Source organism: Sphaerodactylus townsendi, linkage group LG01 (genome assembly GCF_021028975.2).
Source record: "Sphaerodactylus townsendi isolate TG3544 linkage group LG01, MPM_Stown_v2.3, whole genome shotgun sequence".
Lineage (NCBI taxonomy): Eukaryota > Metazoa > Chordata > Lepidosauria > Squamata > Sphaerodactylidae > Sphaerodactylus > Sphaerodactylus townsendi.
Window position 1 is genome coordinate 147672380 of NC_059425.1, and position 13870 is coordinate 147686249.

The following is a 13870-nucleotide window of genomic DNA, read 5'->3' on the forward strand; positions in this document are numbered from 1 at the left end:
TCTCACCATGCATTGACTCTGACTCTTAATAGACATATCCAGGAGGGGCAGGGTCTCACAGGGAGAAATACTTGCACATCTGTAAGCAAGAAAATCTAATTCAGTTTTTTTTCTCCTTAACATCGGTTGGGTTATCATTAAGCTTCATAGGTTCTTAAATTGCTTCTTGGAGTTTATTTGTCAAATAACTCAGGGTATAAAAGTAGCACCATAAACATTAATTGAACAGCTATTAAGCAGGATGGCTGTTTGTTTTTGGTTGATAGAGAACATAAAGCTTCATACCCTGTGGTGGAAAACAATTAGACATGATGATGAACGTGCCATTAAATACCGCTTCTTACCACCCTTTCAATATCAGTTTAGCTGTGCAAACTAGCAACCAGCTGTAGTCAAAAAGTATGGGCAAGTGATGGGAAGTCATATTTTTTACTGTCATGTCACAGTCTGTTACGAATAGTGTAAGGTTTCTAATGCTTTATGCTAATGGAAATAACTGATGATAGTCATTAACTCCATTTATACTCATAAAAACCTTTCTCCAGGGAGACGGATCATAACTAGAACACTGTTTAAAATTAAACTGTGTTTTGCAATGATGTAGGATATGAAAATTGCTTAAACACAAGAGATTGGCTGCCCAATTTATATTGATTGGAGCATGCGCAATGACTGCACCTGTCACCGTTGTCACGTGTTGACTGCACTATTTGAAATGTGTCTAGTAGAGTTTATAAAGTCATGTATATTTGGAAAACTTTGGTCCAATGAACAACATTGGCAAAACCTGCACCAGGAACCAACATGAGGTATAAAATTGACATTGACCATGTATGAGATTTCAATTTCTTTTTTTTTTTAAATGAAGACAGTGAATTTCTTCATCTATTTCTGATTTCAGTTATGAATTCTGCTTACTTGACAGGTACAGAGCATTCCATTATATGCCTGCTCAGAAACCCTTAAATGGATGAGGCATCTATTTGCATCTGATAGGAGTTAAGTGGGACATTAAATTAATGCCAAACAAGTGAGTGCTCATTTTGGTTTCATTATGAATGGCTGCAGTACAGCAGTAATGTGTTGACTCTTATATGCTGACAACTTCTATATTTCTTCTAAACTTCCCTGAGAACCCGACTTGGAGGAATAAATTGCCGCTCTAGATGATAAAATTAGCAGAAGATATATTCACAATGATTGCACATAGGTTTCTCAAAATATACCCGAGTCAGTGAATGGCTGATTTTCATGAAGGTTGACTGCCTGTACATTGTCAGCCTTCAGCCTTAAGAAAATGGCCTCCTTTGTCACTCAAGTCATTCTAATTTGAGGATCAGCCATGTCCACTTTATGCCATTTTAGCAATATCTACTTCTCCCGCTTAGGAATGAACTACATTACATATTTATTAAGACAAATATGCTTTGGAAATCCAACAAGGGTGACAGAAAGGTCACTTAGGATACCTTTTTTTTTTTTTGAAGAATGGTAGCCAAGGAAGAGTCAAGACCTCTTGCTCCTCCCCTTCGCTTCTCCGTTATAAATTCCTCTCTTCCACAGCTGCTTTTTATTTTATTTTATTTTTCAGCAGTGGCATATGTTTAGTTACCCACATGTGCATGTAACATATTGTGTTAGCCTCATAGTATACCATAATTTTTTTTTTTACTTTATTCATTCCCTGTCTTTCTTCCCAGTGGGGACACAAAGTAGTTTACATCATTCATTCATTTCATTTATCAATCCATACACAGACAGCAGAGAAGATGATATTCATCTCAGCACTGAAATAATCAAATATTTATCAGAATGTCAATGGTCTTTAATAATATTAGCAGTGAAATTATGGAAACCTGCATACTCAAAACAAAGAAACAGCAAAAACTATTTCTTCCAACAGGTGTGTAAAGGTACTTGTACTCCTAATAAAAGCAGCATCCACACATGTCCTTGAAATAGAGAGGGCTCCTGGATGCAAGAGCAGATGAATGTCCAATTTAGCACAGTTGATTCCACACAATGTAATAAAACCTTTCAACATATTTCTCTGTCGCTTCCTTTGTGATTTCCTTATAGTCTAATATGGGAAGTAAAATCTCCTACTTCAGTAGGACAATCTGTTCAAGTGTTCATTACTGATTTTGCCTAATGCACATTAGGTGAAATCAGTCATGGGGATTTTAATGACTTGTTTTTACTGGCTGTTGTTTTTATCTTGATAATTTATTATTCAAATCAAAAAAACCACCTTGAGCAGGATTCTGTTTAGATGTCATAGACATTTCTTAAATTAAAAACCCTTCACTTATTACCTTAAATCCACAGACCAGATCACAAGGGTACTCCTGTTGCACCCAGTATAAGGGCAAATTCAATAGCAGTATCAGCTGCACTAAATAAATACAGCTCCAATTCAGTGTTCTTTGCCAGGCTCTCTGGGTTTTATTTTATTTTAACTTAGTCTTCACCTGCAATTCTTTCAGGTTTATGGAGAGTCCAATCATTGACAAACACATTGGCTTTCTGGACACTACCCTATGATAGCCATATATAAAAACAATTGCAATAGAAACTCAGTGGTGCCTAGATTTACAGCTACGCCTTCAGCTGCACAACCCAGAGGCTACATCAAACCCCTGCAATGCCCATTCATTTCCTTTGCACCACAAACATAAACAAGTGCCATACTCCATTTAAAACCCAGTAATATATTAACCCAGGGAAGTGAAACGTCACGATCAAATTAGTGTGCAGGAAAGATCTACTACAGTAGTTCAGCAGAAGTGATCAGGACCCTTTTTGACCACTTGGAATTCCCTAATGAAATCCCATGAACCCAATCTATGTAATCTATTATTGATTCTGCAAAGTAACAATCCTCTTAAGGATAGAGGGAAAATATATTTGAATGCAGACAGCCTCCAAATCTGAATCAGGACAAATGAAAGAATCAAGGACTTGGGTCCATTGGATGTTTCAAGTGACAGAAGACATTTCAGTCACCAGAACGCAATTTCCCCCTTTCTCTCTACAGATCCAAATGCCCCCAAATGCTGTTCTGAGAGAATAGGAGATTCCCTCCCCTGCCCACCCCCCGGAATAGTATGAGGGTGAATTAGTAGGAATCAGAGATCTGCATGTGAAAAGGGGAATCAGTAAAAATCTATCTCCTTTCCATCTGCAGGAATCATTATGCCAAAAAGGTGGCATAGGTCTATTCAGCCCAATGGGGGCTTCTCAATGGCAGAGATGTTTTTCAGCAATTTATGCCTCCCCACTCTGCTGGGAAACCTCTTTGCGATTGGCAGGCCAGTGCAGCTGTGGCTCTATGGCCGGGCACCCAGTCCCTTGGATGGGTCTGCCCCTCTCTCTCCCACCTCTCCCTTTCCATAATCTGGTGTGTGTGTGTGATTTTTTACATTATACATGGTATAATGTACCAGGAATGCACGTCAAATACATGGCAGAAACCAAATACTAAAAATGAGAGCAGACACCATAATCTGCTGCCCCTCAGTCATCATTATTGAGCAGACGTTCACAGTGTATACCTCGCCAAACAAATGGCATTCCACTTTTGTGGTCTTCCAAAGGTTTGAACAAATCTTGTTTTTGTATTCATTTAAAGGTTTCTAGCCCTCTCAATATCCAACTTTCAGACTAAACTGGGAGTGTCAAAAGCACCCTTTCTTAAATAAATACCTTTCCATATATTTGTGTTAATGTTGCAAAACCATATGTATAATCTCCATACCTTGACACTGCCGTGTATATAGCACTCATGCAGCACACGGTTCTCAGTGTATGGTTCACAAATTCGTTTTGCACGATCTGTCAAAGTGTTGATCAAACCTCTTTTTTTGTTGTGGGTGGTGGTTGGAGTTTTTATGTAGATACCAGTCTGTGTGTGTAGGTTTTCTGTATACTGTGTGGCCCAATTGATGGTTGGGTTTGCAAAAGACCAAGACATCTAAAAAAGGCAGTTTTCCTTCTTTTTCAGTTCCCATGGTAAATTGGATGTTTGGGTGGATGCTGTTAAGGTAGTCCAGAAAATTCAGCAGTTCTTCCTTGCTATGGCTCCAGATTATAAAAGTGTCATCCACAAATCGGAACCAAGTTGTGGGTTCCCTGGGTGCTGTTTCAAGGGCTTGTTTCTCGAAATGTTCCATGTAAAATTGGCTATTACCGGGCTGAGGGGACTTCCCATGGCTACCCCATCTGTCTGCTCATCGTAATCGTTGTCCCATTGGAAGTAGCTGGTTGTTCTCAGTGTATGTTCATTGCATAGCTGAGATATATGGATGTTCCAGGCCTCCTTTTAAGATTATATAAAAAAAAATTAGGAATAACTATTTATTAGATGTTCCCCTTCATTTTCAGTGCACCTTGAGACAATGACATTTTTTCTGAGTTAGAAAAAATAGCCATCCATGTAGGCTTGAGATCCTGTAGTTGTATTCCATTGAAACAAGATTCCTGCTGTTCAAGAAAGGTATGCATCCAAAGAAAAGAGGCTACTTCCAACAGATGTTTCCTCATCAGGCAGGAAGTAAACATTGAATCCAACCCAACTATTTTTTGGTTTCAGCTAGAGACATTCTCCAGTGAAAGGTTCCTTGCTGAGCAGAAGAAAACTGTTAGAATCCACCCATATGCTTTTTAAAAAACTAAACTTGAGATAAGAATTTAATACAGTTGTAAGTAAAGATTTTATGCCTCAGCTGAAAAACAAAGCAATACAATTAAATATACTTACAAATATAGCATTCCTTCTGCAAGTGGAATATTCCCATTTCTTGCCAGAGATGAGTCCCGTTTTCTTGCCTGTGTGAGGACCTGCTAACTGGCAACCACCAACTGTAACACAAGAGAAAATTTAGCTGCCATGAAAAGTCAAGCATGAACCAGATTCTCATCCCCACACATTTGCCTTTACTTTGTGAGGCATCAAGCTATTTATCATGCAATTTAGTGTGTAACTGTAAATTTAAAAGACTTTGTTAACCACTTTGAGAAAGTATTTGACCATGAACAGCAGACTACAAATTCTCCAAATGATTATATCTTGGTAGTTTTGGTCCTCAGCTTAGTAGGGTTCTGAAACAAAAGTTGATCACCACTCAGAAACTAGTTGAGTAAGTATTCTTTTACAGAGGTGATGGCTCCATTGCCCTAACCTCTAAATAGGCTATCGACCAAACAATTGGTCTAGCTGCAGGTGTTCATGGACTACAAATCCCATCAGTCCCTGCCAGCATGGCCAATTGGCTGATGGGAATTGTAGTCCATGAACATCTGGAGAGCCGCAGGTTGCAGACCCCTGGTCTAGCTGGAAGTGTGCCAGGGAAGGAAAGTAAAGACCTATATGTTGATTACCTTTTCAGATCACAGAGAACAATAGAAGCAGGTTCCTACATTGCAGTCAGTGATCCAGTAAAAGGAGAGCAGAGTCAATCCATAATTCTGAAATGACACCTCATCCAGTGGTTTCATTTTGACTGACTTGGAAGGGGAAAAAATCTGATGATTTCAAACAATGAAACATATTATACTGTTTGTCAATATGATATGGTCCTCTCCATGTGTGAGGTCTGGGGTAAGCACCCTTCCCATTAAAAGGGACTTGGTCATTTCAAAGTTTATATTGAATTTTTGTTCTGCTTGCTCCCAAGGTTGAAGCACTTCTGTCACGTAGTGACACAGCACCTGAAGTGTTAAACTCATTCAACAGACTGAACCTCGCATAGATTTCCAGGATAAGATTATTGCAAAGCTCACAGTGCTAAATAAAAAGTTCAATCACCTTGAGGGGCCATTTAAATATTGTTTTACCTGCCTGGAAGCTGCTTTTTGAGCCCTCTGCCAGCAACAAGGCCTGCCTGTAGGAAAAGCATAGAAACAAGGCTCTTACATAAATGTTCTATGCTCACAACATTGATTTTGACACTTTTTCAATCTAAGAAAGCCTTGGACAAGATGAGTCCTGGAGAGTCACATTCACTTTATTCTGTAATGTCTTTTACCCTGAATGTGACTCAGTGAAGAAAATTATAGTAATTCTTTTCCTTTGTCATATCAGAGCATTAATGCAAACATTCCAAATCAAGTAATATCAGACAAAGAAATCAGTATTTTATGTACGTTGGTTAATGAACAAGTTGACGTACAGGTAGCCACTCACTGAAATGCTTGCACTGGGCTACTGCCGCATCTATCTTGCCTCTCCTATCATATTTACACCAGTTTTGCGCACAAATTACTTAGGTAAAATAGAAAAAGGTATTGTTTTAACAGATAAAGAAAAGGGAATGAGTGAATATCTTCAGCATGATGAACATAGTTTCATAGGCATTAATTATTGTCACATTATGTATTTATACTACAAAAAACCCTTCACCTTTATGGGGGAGCAAATGATCAAGAAGAAGAAGAAGAAGAAGAGGAGGAGGAGGAGGAGGAGGAGGGGGGGAGGAGGAGTTTGGATTTATACTCTGCCTGTCTCTCCTGTAAGCAGCTTACAAATTCCTTCCCTTCCTCTCCCCACAGCACCTAGAGAGGTGGGTAGGATGGGAGCCCACCAAGTATTTTTAGAAAGAGAGTGGAGGCAGATGGTTGTTTTGCCCTGCAAAGTTTCTGATCAACCACTGGATATTTGTGTAGATGTGCAGATTTTTAAAAACTTTGCTTTGGCAGCAGCTGCTAGCACAGCATAAGTGTCTTCACTGCATGACTGGATTTAAATTGCAGCAGTGTAAGGTCTTGGATCAACGATCAATAAGCGGATTCTGGATGTATAATCAGAAGTCTTTATTGGGTTGGCAACAAGCAGTCAAACTTCAGAAACCCAATTCTGGCGAACTGGGCTGTTACAATAAGATTTATCTCCCCTTGGCTCCCTTGGATTCCCTCCTCCCATCTTCCCATACAATGTGAGAAGAACAAGGTGTGAAAGGCTTTGTTTTTGAAGACAAGATTCCATGGCCAAAGTGATAGTCTCCTGCTAGGCTGTGCCCATAGCCTCCATTCCCCCCTCCTCCCTTCTGGAGTCCCAAGCAGTTATCTACATTACAAGTGCACAGAAATAAAACAAAGGCCCATCAACATATGACAGGTGTAGATACATAGAAGGTCAGTATTCGCACCCCAGTTCCAGCTGAATGTTTCCCTTTATCCCAGGTGTGCATCCTGGCACCTCCAAGTCTCTGGTTGGGATGGGGCAGGTGCCACTCCTGACAAGCAGCCATTTTGTGACTGACTCTGCCTCCTGTGGTAGCCATTTTGTGGCAGCCAGTTTGTGACTGCACCCATCACACTGTGTCAGAATGTGTCAGAATTAGAAAAATGCCCACAGGTTCAAGGTTGGGGACCCCCAAATCAACAAGGTGCATGATGTCGATCCTTGCACTATGTTAACAATGAGATTCTTGATTCAGCTCTTTCCACGGAAGGGCGGTCATTGCAACTGCATTTAAAACTTGTGTGGGACCTTAGAACTTCAGTGAAGAACATGATAACCATCTGAATGAGTATGACTGTTTCACAAGATTATAGTTTTCAAATCACTTCATTTGAAATAGCAAAATAACTTGTGTGATTCTACGCTGGAAAACAAATTGGAGAACTGTGGCTTGAGTTGACAAGGGCGTTGTGAATTGTCTGGTACTTCAACTCAGTAATTAATGAATTCATTTTTATTAGAGCTGGCATTGAACAACTTGGTCAGTTAACTGTCAAATGTTAATTTAATACTATTAAATGTTATGAAATTATAGTTAAGTATTACTTTCAACAATTAAAATCATAACAGTATACAGATAATTCAGTGGTGTAGCCACTGGGGGAGCAAGGGGAGCAATCACTCCCCTTGAGCACATTTTAGAAAAATGGCACCTTTTCTGTCAGCTGACCTGTGCTGTGTCTGGTACTTCAACTCAGTAATTAATGAATTCATTTTTATTAGAGCTGGCATTGAACAACTTGGTCAGTTAACTGTCAAATGTTAATTTAATACCATTAAATGTTATGAAATTATAGTTAAGTATTACTTTCAACAATTAAAATCATAACAGTATACAGATAATTCAGTGGTGTAGCCACTGGGGGAGCAAGGGGAGCAATCACTCCCCTTGAGCACATTTTAGAAAAATGGCACCTTTTCTGTCAGCTGACCTGTGCTGTTCACTCCGTGCCACATGCTTCTCTTCCTTTGCTGGTCTGGGAGAAGAAAAAGCTGCACCCACTGTTTTCAGTACACTGAGGGTAGTTGACCAGCTGAGGAAGCAAAAGGAAGCTAGCCAACTGGGTGCCAAAGTCCAGCTGGGACCGTTGGCGGGAGTCCAGAAACCACAGGCAAGCATCTGGGCAGCAAGCTGTGCTGGGGAGAAAGTCTGCCTCCTCTAGTGGGCATCAGTTCTGGGGCAGATCTTCATTCTTCTTAAAAAAAGAGAACAGGCACAGGCACCATACAGTACTTTGACATCAGTAGTTTCCAACTGGACAGTAGGCATAGTGCTTATATATTTTCCCTTTAGTTCCCATTTGCTATAGACTACTGCTCTGCTTGCTGAAAGTCTTCTCCATGTCCCTTTCCAAGAATTTCAAATTACATTTGACTCCCTCTCTTCCTGTTAATGTATATTGGGAATAAGATAGATTAACTAGATTGTTTTGGGCGGGAGAGTCTGTCAGCAGTTTGTCATATGGGAGTAGTAGAAGTTGGAGCATGCAGAAAGTTGTAGGAACATTAATGAAGTGGGAGAGAATGGCACACTCCAGTCCACAGTACTGATTATGCCATATTACTGTCTGCTGCCACCTCCATCTGCACCCTGCTTCTAACTACTACTGTTGGACTGTCATCACTCATTCAACTGTGCTGCATCTAAGACAGTACCCACCCACCTAAGACAGACAGTACCCACCCACCACTATCTGTCTGCAGCTCCAGTCTGCCTGCCCAGTGCTCACCAGCACCAGCTGTCCCCTGCCTCTCTGCTCCATGCCCATTGCTAGTCTGCTGGCATTTGCACTGTTCACAGTTCATGCCTAGACTACAGTTGCTTCATTAGGCTGACACTACTGCTGTCTGGCAATAGTAGCTGTTGCTGTGTCCACTTGCCTCATCTTCTCAACTGCTTAGGGTAGGCGTAAGCACTGGGAAAGTACTGAAGGAGGCCTTTTAAAAGGGGGGTTGTGTTTTTAATTTACTTTACTTTAATGGAGTTCCAAATATTTTGGTGGTAGTGCATATCCCTAGTAGAACCCTGGACCTGTGCTACTGTGATGGCTCTTTTGTTAAATTCCCCACTCCTGCACATGAGAGGCAGACTCTAATCTGGGGAATTGGGTTTGGTCTTCCACCCCCCACATAAAGCCTGTTGAGTGACTTTGGGCCACTTTACAGTTCTCTCAGAACTTTCTCAACCTCGCCTATCTAACAAGGTGTCTGTCGTGGGGAGGGGAAGAGAAGGTGATTGTAAGCCTCTTTGAGACTCCCTACAGGAGAGAAAAGCAGGGCATAAAAACCAACTCCTCTTCTTCATGTGTGCTTCATGCTTCCTTCTGAATCAGACATGCCAGCAATGAACAAAAAGCTAAGCTACATTACTTACTGGAAAGAGGCAGGACAGGAGTGATTCTGGAAAGTAAGTGATTCTGGCATTGTATTGTCGAAGGCTTTCACAGCCGGAATCACTGGGGTGCTGTAGAGTTTGAAGCTTGAAGGTCGTATTTAGCAGTGAGCTCTCCTGATCGTGCTTCGTCTGCATCTGTGGCTGGCATCTTCAGAGGATCTGAAGCCACAGATGCAGGCAAAACGTCAAAAGAGAATGCTGCTAGAACACGGCCATACAGCCCGGAACACAGCACCCCAGATTCTGGCATTGCTGCTGTTTGTTCCCAGAATGCAATAGAAAAGGTAGATCTCTCTTTGCATGAGGGCATTCAAGACTACATAGAATATTAGCTCATGTTCAAGTAATAGGCAGTCAACTGACCAGTCATTTGGCAACAGCTGACTGGAAACATCTGCTACAATTGGGAGGAGTGAAGACCTATCACAAGTCAGTGTACGAACTGTATTCCTCATTAAAATCTTGGCCATTCTAAAACATACCTTTTTTTGATCAGCAAAACTGAACAGAAAAACTAGCCAACAACCCTTCAAATAAAATGAAACAAAAGAAGAAACAGTCAACCTATGTAAAGAAGTGGGGATTAGAAATTGTAAGAAAAGTGTGCCAGGAAACTCATCAGACTTCTAGAGACTGTTAAACTGGTTCAGTCAGTGGCATGCTTACAAAAAATGGCACCCGGAACAAGTAATGAAATTGCTCCCCCCCCCCCAAAAAAAACTTGCACACACACACACCCCAGATTACACTCTTGTGAAGAGGTGGAGGGAAAAGATGCCCGCCTCAACCTCTTGCCTACCACTCCAGTGGGCAGACAGATGGTGGGTGCCCCCCCCATATGACACTTGCAAATGGTGTCTGGATCATCCCTTCCCTATCTCCACTGCCTCCCTGCCATTGAGAGCAACCCTTTTAAAAACAACCTTCCACAAAAAAAACAGAGAATTTTCCATTTGGGTTCCAAATCTGTCATTCAAAGCAACAAACATATTAACCATTTTCACTTATCACCAATCCAAGTATGAAATTCAGTCAGGACATAAAAACAAGAGCAAGGTGGAAAGCAGCTTGGGAACGCAGGACTTGTAATTGCTAGCATATCTTCAGGGAGTGATGCCTCCAGTTTTCAAACTGTGGTTCTAGAGGGGCTGTCAATATGTCTGCTTCTGTTGTTTACTATATACAGTTTTCTTATAATTTATAAGCCTGGCTTCAGTGGCTACAGTAGGTCAAGTTATATTTCATGCTTCCGTGTTTTCAAGGTTTCTCACAGCTTTGGGAATATTTTGCTGTGTTTTCTGTGTCATAAATGAAGATAGTGGTAAAAGAAGTTAGTGACTGCACTTAATAGAACATAATCCATTTAACGCTGTTATTGCTCAATCGTTTGGGGGGAGAGGAGACGTCAATGGACATTGAGCTGTAAATTATTATATCCATATGAAATATAGGGTCCCAGAATTCTTCTTCAGTGGATTAGGCCAAATAATTTAGGTACTTAGAATTGTGTGTGTTAATGTTTAAGTGATTTATGTTGATCATTTGTAGATGCTCTTTCTTATGTTCTTAGATACACTCTTCATTCTTCTTGCTAATTCTTTGATCCTAGTTTACCTCTTCTGCATACCCTTCAAAAAGAAAGTGAAATAACTCTAGGATTAGACCTTGATAGGTGTGAAAATTTCTGAGCAGTTTTCATCCAGCTGAGCCATAATCCCTATTTAACTTTAAAGAAAACAGAAATACAAGTGTTTTGGATTAATCAAGAAGATCAAAAACCCAGGGAAACTAATGCTTTGAAGTTGACCTTCAGACCTCAATTTTAGAAGCCACATATTACTTTTCCTACATTAGATTTGCTATGAAAATGTTCAAAATATTAAGCCTCATATAGGTCCTATTATTAGATTCCAACGGGCATCAATGATATCTTGGCCCTCTTTCAGAATCAAATACTTTGCAACTGAAATGCAGATGATGAATGAGTAAAATTATACAACAGTAGAAAAATAATAATTTTCTACCATTCTAATTTTAAAGGGGACTGTTTTTGTTGCTTTCAAAATAATTCAGTTGCTCCACTTGAACAAGAGGCCACATCGTGAATTAGATGCACTTGTTATAGCCTTGAAGTCAGTGGACTTAGATGAATGTAACTCTACTTAGTATGGCGGATTCCACACAGGCCCGGGGAGCGGCAGGGCACCAGTGTACATGACACTGGTGCAGCCCTTGGTCTGTTTGCACACTCTACATGAAGATTTTTTTTAAGTACCCCTCTTCCCTGCATAGCTCCGTTGGCCGAGGGGACATGCCCCCATGGCCCTGGCAATGCCCCATGGGTCAGAGGGCAGGAGGCATGTCCCCTCAGCCCAACAGAGCTATGGAGGAAAGAGGGATATATTTTTTTTAAAAAGCAGTGTGCTGAAAAGCAGCAATGCGCACCCGGTGCCGTTCGCTCGGCACCAGCTACATGTCGCCACTTTTCAAAAACATCGGTTGGCGGGGGGGAAGAGCAGCGCTGCCTCGATTTGGAGGCGGCAGCTGTGAGAAGTCCCCCCCCAACTGGTGTTTTTACCGGGCCCACACTGGTGAAGATGGCACATGCGAAATCCGCCATTGTTAGTTGCCTTGCATGTTAATTACCATAACTTCTCTGTCATTTGTGCTCACTCCGAAAGGTGAAGGAATGAACTTGACAGACGCTGAATTTATTTTGCTTTGGAAATATAACAGGCCATCACTGAGAAGGTTAATTCTTTTTGCTTGCAATATCATGAGAATTGTGTACATTCCATTTTGTTTTCTTTCTTTTGCTGATCTTTGTAGCCATCTCAGTCCAAAGAAAAATCCAGAAACCAAATCCATGTAATATTCTTTAGTAAGGCCACCCATTTTGACTAGTAGGTATGGGTAGCCCCATCCTCAATTAACATGTTAACCGCCCCCCCCCCCCAAAAGCCTTCCAAGCTGGCAGCCGTCAGCACATCCTGGGATAGGGAGTTCCACAGTTTGGCTATGTGTTGTATGTACTTCTTTTGGTCTGTTTTGAATCTCTCAGTAGGAGTACGTCCCAGTTTTGTTTTTTGGTATTTTTCCAGTTTGGGTTTAGTGTACCTGAGTTTTTTCAGAAAATCTGAAAAAAGCCAAATTCAAATACCAATATGTTTTTTTCTCAACTTTTTTCAAATACCCCCCCCCCCAATTGTGTCTGTTAAATCCTATGAGAAATCTTTGTGGGGCTCGGGGGTGCATTTTTTAAAGGTAGAGCTATCAAATTTGCAAAATAGTGACTGTCCTAAGACCCCCAAATTTGGTAAAGATTGGGTCAGGGGGACTGATTATATGGGTCTGCATGTTTTTCTCCATTTGGGGGCCAATAAACTTTCTCTATGTAACACTTTAGAAATGTGCTAACTGGCTGCAATTTAATTTCAGTCAGAGGGAGAGACATATGGCTCCATTAAATGACTGGCTGGTTTTATCGGAGCTGTGAAGAAAATGTGATTTTTAAGCAGACATAGAAAATTTGGTTAAACTTGGCATTTAGCAAAGATACCTTTGACAACCAGAGCTTGTGGCATTTAGCCGTCCTTCCTGCTGTACCAGGAAGGGCCAGGTCTTCTCCACCCGTTCCTTCTTGCTGTACAAATATTAGCGTTTGTAGTGTGGCCCTAAGTGCTCACTGTACCATCCCATCTAGCTCACTACCCCAAGGCAAAATGTTGGGGTTCTCTTTTGGCATACTGAAAACATGTTCATTTGTTCAGTCCAAGTTGTTGTAAAATATGGAATAGATAGACTCGCCTTCAGCATTCAATAGGAATGGTCTGTTTTTCTTTTTCCTTGACATTTTATTATTATTATTATTATTATTTATTCAATTTCTATACCGCCCAATCCCCAAAGGGGATAGCTGTCCTGTTGTATTCTGTCCTGTTGTATTCTAACCATCTTTTAAAATATTCCCCGGCTGCATTAATCTCTTTGTGGGTGACAGTGCCCTGCTGGGTGTTTGCTTTGGTAATGGCTGATTAGTTTAATAATTTATTTTATGTATATCCTGCTTTTGAAGAGTCTTACAAATACTTTGAAAATTAACTATTTCTTTACTCTCCTCTCCCTTTCTTAACATATTAGTCTCTATTGCTAAAAGAATGCTTTAGTCCCTTCCTCCCTGGTTCATAAGACTCTATTTATATACTTCTTGTAAATTCCACTTTTCTCCCCAATCT

General features: G+C 40.7%; 1 protein-coding gene across 15 annotated transcripts in view; it reads left to right on the forward strand.

Annotated features, from left to right (window-relative positions):
* The window catches only part of KHDRBS2 (KH RNA binding domain containing, signal transduction associated 2), a 529409-nt gene that overhangs the window by 506883 nt on the left and 8656 nt on the right, over nt 1-13870 (forward strand). For 11 of the 15 annotated variants that reach the window (XR_007244524.1, XR_007244519.1, XR_007244533.1 and 8 more), the window contains one exon: nt 926-1030. The exons of 3 other annotated variants lie outside the window; for them this stretch is intronic. The gene's annotated coding sequence lies outside the window, so the exon portion shown is untranslated. Of the gene's footprint in view, nt 1-925; nt 1031-3982; nt 3986-13870 lie in introns of all 15 variants that reach the window. One more of the 15 variants, XR_007244520.1, reaches the window with a different exon arrangement.